This window comes from Macrobrachium nipponense, chromosome 17 (assembly GCF_015104395.2).
Source record: "Macrobrachium nipponense isolate FS-2020 chromosome 17, ASM1510439v2, whole genome shotgun sequence".
Classification (NCBI taxonomy): Eukaryota; Metazoa; Arthropoda; class Malacostraca; order Decapoda; family Palaemonidae; genus Macrobrachium; species Macrobrachium nipponense.
In genome coordinates this window covers 73,831,055-73,842,035 of record NC_087210.1, presented here as the reverse complement: position 1 = coordinate 73,842,035, position 10,981 = coordinate 73,831,055, and positions in this window count along the sequence as shown.

The following is a 10,981-nucleotide window of genomic DNA, read 5'->3' as shown; positions in this document are numbered from 1 at the left end:
TTTTGACGTTTTGCAATAAGAAGCCGTCAAGATGAGCCCTTTCAAGCAAGAACCGAAATCCACGTTGCTTTCGAGATAGGTTTCTGGAAACTGCACAAGTTCTGACAAGCCAATCCTGTTTGGAAATAGCTCTTTGGAGAAGGGAACAGGAAAGTATCCTTATAGATGACTGCAAACACGCTCCTTGATGTATGCATGCACACGGGCGACACGGCACAGATTAATGATAGGAATGATGCTGTAAATAAAAAGATTGTATTTTAAGGTTTTGTACCTATGACAGAAAAAATAAGTAAAGAACATATCAGCAGGATTTTCATTCATTTTTTTTTTTGTGTGAAAAAAAGATAAAAAGTTACATATTGGTGTTCAGAAAGCTAACACACAGGATGACTATTAATGCATAATACTCAACTTTTTTTTTTCTTTTACAGGCTTTGAGATGTGTTTACTAGGAGTACCGCAACAATAAAGAATATTATTACTTTGGATATCTCACATGTGATTCAAGGTTTTCGGAATGAGGTTGCTAGGTATCTGCATCTTCTTAACACTCTGTACACACTGCAGCTACCTACCTGCTAAGTACTAATTCACTAATTAGGTTAACAGATAAATGAGTGCAAAAAGTAAATGTTTTGCAAGAGTGGTGCTGAAAAGGAATTTAATGTTAAGTTATGCTAAGAGCTAAGTTATCAGTTTATAGCTAGTATGTTTTGTGGTTTGACCATGTGGAGGGAATACGTGAAGACTACTGGAAAGGTTGTTTTAATCTGATACCGGGGAAGTTAAGTTAAGTATATCTTAGCTTAACCAGATCACTAAGCTGATTAACAGCTCTCTTAAGGTTGACCCGAAGGATCAGATATTTCTACGTGGCTAGAGACCAATTGGTTACCTAGCAACGGGATGGTTACCTAGCAACGGGACCTACATCTCGTTGTGGGATTCGAACCACATTTCATCGAGAAATGAATTTCTAATCACCAGAAATAAATACCCCTGATTCAACGTTGGGAGAGCGGGGAATTGAACTCGCGACTGCCGAATCGGTAGGCGAGCATGTAAACCACTCGTCACCGGGGAGAAATGAGAGAGAGAGAGAGAGAGAGAGATGAATTAGGAAAATTTTAGAATGGTAAAGTGGAAAGATTGCAGGAAGCGCCAGAATGAGCGGGGCAGGATTCAAGGTTACGATATATGTTTACAATTGGTGAGAGCTCTGTTGCGTAGGTATTGCGTAGGCCTGTGAATTGACTTTGAAATGTTGACGTTTTAACAATGGTGTTGTTTTCGAAATGTGGCGTAAAGGCTAAATGGTTTATTTTTCAGTGCAGCAATCTTTTTACTATTTTTATTTTATAATACTGCCATTTTACAGAAAATAACAATTTCCTAGAATTTACAAAATTCAGTTGACTATACACTGAATACGTACATATAATTATTTCATACGTGCGGTGGATGAAAGGAAAAAGGAATTAAATCTCTGCACAAAAATATTGGAACCTGGTGTAAAATATCAACATGAATATTACGGCAAATCAAAAATAGAATTGTTTTAGACTAATTGCAGCCTAAATGAAGGCTGGCGGGGTTTGATTTTAATGCGCATCATATTCAATTAAATAAATTTACATTTGTATGAAACTTGTCTTTGATGAGCAAAATGATTTTCTGTCATCGCATTTCGTGTCACTCGTAAACAGAGTTAGCTAGATCTGAATTTTTGCAACTAATTGATCAAGGTCTAAAAATCAGCGACCTCTGTCCTAGTTATCTGCAATAATGGAATTACTCTTGACAGCTACACTCTAAATACATATTGGTAATTATTTATTTATTTTTGATTTGCGTTCAAGGAAGTAAGTTATGTAAAGTTTTGATTTAAATGTTTTGGTTGAGGTCCATCTGGAAGTAAGACAAATTGATGTATTTCCTGCGACAAAAGTTAGATCCTGACCCTTTACTTTACTAGCATCATGACATGCCGCTCAGATTTCGCGAGTTCGCGCCTCCCACCGTGCGCCGAAAAACCACTGGGTCTATACCACGATCAGTTACCGCTACAGTATGGGGTCTGCGGTGGGAGGTTGAAACCAACATTCTTTGGAAGTTTGAATTTCAAGCCAATTCAATGGCCCCTGGGTGTTTGCAGAGACTTCTAGAATTGTTTGTAACCGTGGAATGGTTTTCGCGGGAAACGTAGATATAGTTCAAGTTTCGTAATGAAATAAAATGCCAACGAAAATGAGTTTGCTTGTTCTAGACCGTTAAATGCACTGTTTTACCTTTGAATGTAACTGAGAATGTAACTGAAAAACAAGCCACATTCGCAGATCCAAAACCTATTTATGTTTCCGCTTCGTAGAAATTTGTAATTATAATAACTCTGGTTAACGTTTTCCTTCCATGGGCTTCTCCAAATCAGACTCGACGACATTTGTGTTTTATTTCTTGTTCTAACTGAGAAGCCAGATGTGCAAAAAAAAAAAAAAAAAAAAAAAAAAAAAAAAAAAAAGAATTATTCGTGTGTGATAAAGAAACAAGAGAACGTGGGCTATATCAAGAGGCATATAAGAATGATGGCAGATCAGTTTCCTTATGCGGCGATGAAGCAACTCCGGGAACGCAGAAGCTTGGATAAAATTCCTTGTCTTTCATTTGGGAAATCGAAGGATCCATCTAATCTAATAACTATTGGGCTCATTATGTCAATTTTCTATTTCTACTTCTACTGTAATTTTCTTGATCAATCCAACTCTGCTTAAGATCTGATACATAGATCCAAACTTAGAACTGTTATATGAGAGATCCCCAATGTCATTATTGATAAGAATTGTTCTTCTTCTGGGGTTAGTAATGTTTCATAGACCTGGCGGTAAATTTCCACAACTAACCTTACATCGCGATACTGAACATTGGATATTTACCGCCAGGCTAAATGCAAACGATAAGATTAAGGATATCTGCATTAGGCTTTAAACTTATAGCGAGGGAAAATGAACGTTAGATTTCAACTGCACGTTCACCGTAATATCGCTGCAAAAGTTTCATGTTCAGTTCTTGTAAGCAAATTGTGACTGTATAGTACTATTGTTCCAAAGCAAGATTAATTATTACGGTAGTTGGAATCAATGTAACAATGATACCGAGAGAATTGAAACCTTTCCTGTCCAAGCAAGGAGATTCTCATTTGCATCTATAGCAAGGGAACGCTCGTGACAAAGGTAATGCAACATTGTAGTCATTTTCTGAATGATCAGACGAACGTGATTTAGCTATGCATATTTTAAATCCAGCAGACCACAATGCATCTTTAATCCTCCTATATCCTCTTGTGTTTTCTTATCCTATTTCTGATTGTGACCACCTTGTAACTGACGATGTTCTCAACCCCTCCCCCCACCCCCAATATTCGTGAGTCTTACGGAACTAATAGTTTTGGACATATTTTAGTGGTCTTTCTCATGAATATTCTGAATAGTTCACCCTTTCTCTTTTCTGGTTGATATATATATATATATATATATATATATATATATATATATATATATATATATAATCTATATATATATTATATATAATATATATATATATATATATAGATTCGTATATGTATTATATGTATTATATCATTCCTGTGTGTTTGCCATAATTTTGTAAATGGTTCTGATACATAAATTATTTAGATTTTTCCTCGTTTACATCTGAACGTCTTTGCCTGCTTTTTAATATTATTTTATTTATCTATTTAATTTTTTTTTGAGAGTCCAGTTAGTGAATCTGTCGAAAAGGAGCCACGAGGAAAGTTTGGTTTTGAATTTCTGATATGGCCTTCTATTCGTGCAGGAAACATTCTATATTTTTCGGGAAAAAAATAGAATATTTTGCTTTAATAATAATAATTATAATAATAATAATAATAATAATAATAATAATAATAATAATAATAATAATAATAATAATAATAATAATAATAATAAAAATAATAACAACAATTTTAAGTGTTGTTTTAAATAAAATGCCATATTGTACTGAATTGAGCTCACATTGCGCTTCTCAACTTAGCGTATTATTTTCTTAGTTTCAGTAGTTAAATAATAATAAGTTAACTCCGACCAGCTGTTTTATAATTTTCCTCCAAAAATTATGACTACCATTATTATTGTTGTTACTGTTGTTTCTCTTTGCCAACTCTTACTTCTTCCTAATGAACACCATATTCTTTAGAAGCTTGAATTTCAAGTCAATGGCTCCTTTGGTGGACTAGTTCAGTAAGAATAGGGGTCATCGTCTGAATAATAATAATATTATCATTATCCGTGTAGAATGTAATACACCGAAGAGCCTCCACGTGATAAACGCCGTCATAATACCAAGTACCCATTGATTAGTCTATAAACCCGAAGAGTCGAAGAGAGTAATGCTTCCAGTTTTCGCTAAACGTTGATTGTATGGTAGAGTATCGGCTATCCTAATTTGCAACATGATGCTCACCCCCGTAGGGAGGTAGTGCCGACAGTGTATCTCATGCGGTGCGCTGTAGATATCAATTGAGGCCCCTAGCTGTTGCCCCTTTCGTTCCTTTTATTGTGCCTCCTTTCATATTCTCTTCTTTCCATCTTACTCCACGCTCTCCTAACAAGTGATTCTCAGTGCAACTGCGAGGTTTTCCTCTTGTTACACTTTTCAAACCTTCTGATTGTCAGTTTCCGTTTCAGCGTGGTTAATTAAATAGTTTTTTTGGGCGGGTGGGAGGGTGGTCGCTGTCTCTTCACCCTTCAGAAGTCGCACTTTGCGATTTAAAGTAATTTTAACTGAACTTGTGCTTTCAAAAAGGCTCCTTGACATTCGTTTATCTATATTATTTTACTATTCATCTGGCGACGGATCGCAAAATAAGCGTCTCTCTCTCTCTCTCTCTTAAAAAAAATTTAAATTCTGAAGTAATTGTCACACTAATTTTTTAAGGCAAATGAAGCTGTCGCCTTTTCTGACATCGTATAAAACTCCTACTTGTTCCTTAAAGAATTTATAAATCAAATTTAACATCTATAGTGAAACAACACTATTGACCACAATTTCTGTAATCTGTTTTAACTTGATATGTTTGACATTATCTAAATAAATATGCGGTAAACATAATATAATATATATATATATATTCTTGTGCATTGAAAACCTGGAGAAGTTTAAGATCTGAATGATATAAGTTTGCGTTTACCTGAGAGACGAGTTCGGTCAGCAAAAAAATCTCGCGCATTAACGCAACGGTGGTCAAGTTTGTTTTTACCGTTCAGCACTTGCAGTGCTTTGCCAATAATTTTCCGTTATAATCAGCCATCTTGCATATTGAACAGCACAGGATGATCCTGCGCTGTTCAGTACTGCACTGACAGTGAGTGGACTTGTGCATGTTTATCCATGCAAATTCTTGATGGTTAATAAAAAGATTAGTTCCATCTCATCATCTTAGTTTTTAATATTTTTTTCAAGTTGTGAATTTCACACACATTCCAGCACACTCAGTACCCGAGTTCAAACACCTTTATGCAAGGCATTGCAACTATAGTGTTGCAAGAGTCAAGCGCTGAATAATCTTGGGTAAATGAGAAAGGTCAATATAAGAGAGGTCATATTAGAAAGGTCAATAAGACCCAGAAGCATTTTGCATAAAATATGACATGATAATGCTCCCCTCTGAACTTTGTTCTCATCCTTGAACGTTGTTTAATGAGTTAATGAGAGACTGGTAATAAAAATGGTTCGATGATACCCGAAGAACCTTATTCAATTGTGAGTGTTTTCCTTTACCTGATATTTCCATGTGATCTGGAGTTTATATTCATGGACAGCATCTGGATATGAAATGTTTCTATTACAGAATATTGTCCATACAAAATTACCGGTTATTTTAGTTCTCGGTCATTTCGGTCAATCAAACGTTTTTCATAATATTCTTTCTGAATTCATAGAAATCAAAATTCCTTCTCGAAGTAGAATCTTAACCTGTGTAGGCTGACTGACAATTGGAATTAGGTTGATATCGAATCTAAGCACAGAACCTGAATTTTCAACAGGAATCTGTACAGCAGAGTCGATATTAACTTACGATCCAGTTGGCGAGCGCTACGCTCACTGGAACCCGGGGCTACTGTCTCTCCTACCCTCTCGTTCCCCTACCTACCCCACTACACCCAGAACGGACAAACCGGTTTGCAAGGGGTTGGTGGCTTTGTCATGTTTCCATTATTGTCACCCTCTTGGATTTTATTATTAAAGATATCTGCTTTGATAGCAGAGTGGTCAAAGTCGACTGACTATCGTATCTAAGCCAAAAAGTCCAGGGATGAGTTGGCCGGGACAGATGTCCTGATCAGTTATGATTCCCTTTGGGTATAAGTTGTATCCAATGTATGTTAAATTCGATATCAAACGATATTTGTGGTTTGATAGTCGTAATATAAGGAAGCAACAAGTGCAAAAATGACGAAAATTCACACACACACACACACACACGCACAGTATATACTGTATGTATGTATGTGTGTGCGTGTGTTTCGTTCCTTACATTCTAATAGCTTGTAATTCATTCTTCTTCAACGCAGTTTAAATTCAGATCACACTTTCCACGGAAACCAATTAATGAGATCAGACTCCTTCTTCTCATCTTGATACGTTGAAATTTCAATTCCGACTATTACATTTCCAGCAATTTCACTTTTGTTTCTGTTTCCTCGACAGTTCTGATCTATTGCCCGGTTTCCTTTATCTTTTCATGCGTCTCTCCCGAGATTAATCTCCGCTCCTTCATCTTGCCTTTTCAGATCTGGGCAGGATAAGAGACACCAGGTTTTACCTCTGCATGCTAAACTTCATTGTACTCAAAAACGTCTTCCGTTTTCTTTTAGAGCTTCTAAACCTTCATCTCACTTTTAGTGATTAATGGCCAGATATACCTCCAGCTACTCTTTCATCTAGACTAATGAAATCAGGGTGGATCTTATTTCTCCTTTCCCCGGGTGACAGTAAGGGAAACATAACACAGCCACCCACCCCCTGCAAACCTGTTTGCCTGCCCCAGGTGGAGTGGTGTATGTAGGGGAATGGGAGGGTAGGGGAGACAACCACCCTCCTCCTGCAAACCTGTTTGTCCATCCTGGGTGGGCCGATGTATGTAGAGGAATGGGAGGGTAGGGGAGACATCCAATCTCCTCCTGCAAACTTGTTTGTCCATCCTGGATGAGGCAGTGTAGGTAGGGGAATGAGAAGGTAGAGGAGACATCAGCCCTCCTCCTGCAAACCAGTTTGACTGCCCCGGGTGGGGTGGTGTATGTAGGGGAATGGGAAGTTAGGGGAGACATACACTCTCCTCCTGCAAACCTGTTTGTCCGTCGTGGGTGGGGCAGTGTATGTAGGGGAATGGGAGAGTAGGGGAAACATCCCTCCTCCTACAAACCTGTTTGGCCGTCCTGGGTGGGGCGGTGTATATGAGGGGATGGGAGGGTAGGGGAGACCTCCACCCTCCTCCTGCAAACCTGTTTGTCCGCCCTGGGTGGGGCAGTGTAGGTAGGGGAATTGGGGGGTAGGGGAGACATCCACGCTCCTCCTGCAAACCTGTTTGTCCGCCCTCGGTGGGGCGGTGTAGGAAGGGTATCGTGAGGGTAGGGAAGACAGCAGCGCTGGGTTCCAGCGAATGTAGCGTGTGCCATTAAGCTTGTACCAAAACTGGCTAGAAATTTATTTATGGATCAGTACAGCCAATGAAATACTGTACCTTGATGTTTTTTTTACTTACTTTCAGCAAAACCATCATCAACTGAATGTTTTTTTTTTCTCACAACAATAAAACAAATGCAGGTTTCCGTTCAAATATATAAGGGATAATATAATCAGTAAAATGGGTCATGATATGGTAATTATGTTAATGTTTGCAAATAACTTCATGGTACATTTTTTCAGTATACACAATTTGTTTCAAGTGAATTATAAAATGATATTTTAATGTTCATTGTCTTTCAATTTCAAGTTTTATTTTAATCTTTTATCCGTACATTTGTCGCTTACTTGTCCCTCAGCTATTGTTAGCCTGATTTTTCCATTACCAATCATTCGTTAAATTATTATTTTATTTAAAGTCAACTTTTATCTGATAGTTTTCCATTAAATTTTATTCGTTTTAGTATTTCATCGCTAAATCGTTCAACTAAATTCCGCCAAATTTTCATTATCGTTACCTTTCGTAAAGACAGTAGCCTAATATTTGCATTACCAGTCATTCTTTAACTTATCATTTTATTTACAGTCAACTTTCATCGGACAGTTTTCCATTAAAGTTTATTCCTTTTAATGTTTCATCGCAAAATCGTTCTACTACATTCCGCCAAGTTTTCATTATCGTTACCTTTCGCAAAGACAGAGAATCAATGTAAACATTGAGCCTTCATTGAAGGTTGGGTTCATTCCTCGAGGGAGAGGGAGAACACGTAGTTGCGTTCATTCACCGGCATTTGTGTTCTCAGCGGTCTTCCGGGTTCTGCTCTGGGCCGCGTTCAATAGATTCTTGTCGCTTCCCAGCCATTTGAATAACAGCGACCAAATAAAGCTTGCTATGCCGTGCATTCGGAGGATATTACGTTGGTCACTACTGGAATTACCTTTAATTACGAGGCAGGATACGTGTAGATGTCTGAAACAGGTGTGGCTTACGTGACCAGATTTGTATGTATAAATGTATAGAGCAGTGGGTCTTAACATAGGGGGGCGTCAGCAATTTCCAGGAGAGACGCGAGCCCTAGGGAGAAATGGTGGGGGGGAGGGGAAATTCTATCATATTCGATATTCTCTTAACGAGAATGAGAAACTAATATTCAGTATTTCATGAAAAAAATGCAAAAGTATCGCCTTCTAACGTTTCTTTCCTAGAGTCTACTACTCTATACTCTTTATTTTCCATCTGTCCGCCCGCCTGTGGTGTTTGCGTATGGTAACACTGCGTCCCGGGCTTTAGATAGTTACGCTATGTGTAACTTTTAGGTAAACAAAAGGATATCTGGGTGTACATTTGCAACTGAAAAGTGTTTTAATAATTTACTGTATGCGAATTACACCGTTAATATTCGAAATAGGATATTATTATAATTGTGGAATGTAAGCTGAATGTAACTATCTAAAGCCCGGGACGCAGCGTTACCATACGCGACCACCACAGGCGGATGGACAGAGGAAAAAAACAGAGTATAGTTAGGCTCGTTGGGCTTATACAGTGGTTCGCAATTATTAACCTCCCTCCTTATCCCTCGAAGCCCCTCCTCTTTCTTTCATTTTTTTTTATTTTCCTTAAAGTCTGGGAGGGAATTTTACTCATAGATGCAAGGGGGGTTGGGGTGGAGGGAAGGAACAACTCTTAGAGGGGGCGTGGTAATAAAAGGGTTAAGAACCACTGGTACAGAGATTCACTGTATAATTGCTGAGTGCATATAGGCACCAGATCCAGAAGCCCATGTATACTCGTTTTGAGGTATTATAACCTCTCATTTGCATGTTAAGAAAAAAGGCCAGGTAAACGAATGCATAAGATATTAGAGAACAATTTATAACCTAAGGTCATAAGCCAGTCAAAGGAACCCTCTGGGACCGTCATTTTCTGAGCCATTGTTTAGTACTGAAACAAAGACCAACAACTCTCACCTACGTGGACATATTTCGCTTTTTCCGTTTTGTTACCACCTCTCCTCCCTACTCTCTCTCTCTCTCTCCTCTCTCTCTCTCTCTCTCTCTCTCTCTCTCTCTCTCTGTCCACCCACCCCCGCCCCCCTTTTCTCGTCCGTCCGTCTGTCCGTGTGTCGTTGGACTGGGATTGTTACGTTTGTCATCTGTTGTTTACGCATACGGTGAAGAAAGGGGCCGAGCATCGCAATATTCAAGATGTGTAACAGAGGCTATTCACTAGATGCTCTGTTAAGAAATACGCCTCTTTTTATTCTCCTGTACTATTTTGTAATGACCTCTAGGCCAGAGCAGGAGAAGAATTCCTCTGGAAGAGACAATAAACTGTCTTGAGGGCTAGAGACAGATCCTTTGAGAAGTTACCATGCGCTGCTGAACGTTCTACTCGAGTTTGCCCTTAGGTTACTTACGGTCATGGGTAACTATGGCCGTCATTCTTTTTAAAAAGATTTGAACATGACGATTAGGACTAAAATAAATACTGAGGTATTTACTGATGCAGGAACTCTGTCATTTCAGCTCTATTTAAGGACTGAATGTTGCTGTGTTTTTTATTGTAATTTGAGTAACAGCAGTCGAGTTAATAACAAAACTGTAAGTACTGGAGATGAGGATCAGATCTCGAAATGTTGCATATGGCAAGTAAACATTTCGTTCGCTTTTCTATGAAGAATTTCTCCCTCCCTCCCTCCAGTCTGCCCCTTTCTCGCTCCTTCCTCCTCTAGCTCTTTCTCAGGCACTGTCAAATAATACATTTTATCACTGCTACCCTACTAACAAAACAGCAACTATTGACCATATGAATAATAACAGATTTAATCCAGACGAGCAATAATATCAATTTATATAGATAACGTATATAAAATGATATTTTGCAAATTTATGTCCAAATGCAAGAATTAATCCTCCTTTCAATATGATCCCAAAAACAAAATTCAAAATATCTTGAAATATTCAGGTATAACATGCAACGTTTTAAGTATTCAGTGAGAACATCTGACATGTGTGCATGCAATATGCTGATAATGTATAGTATGCGTATATACATTCCACGTTATTTCCCCGTGAAAAGGTAAAGATGAGTCAATGAACACGACAACATTATCTCTCTTAGCATTAGAAGAAGTACTTGACGTCATTTTCTCCTAATCGACTACAAAGGCAAAATACAAAAGTAGCGCCATCACTGCATAAAGCGCCTCAGTGGCGTGATCGGTATGGTCTAGACCTGCCACCTCGGTGACCGCGA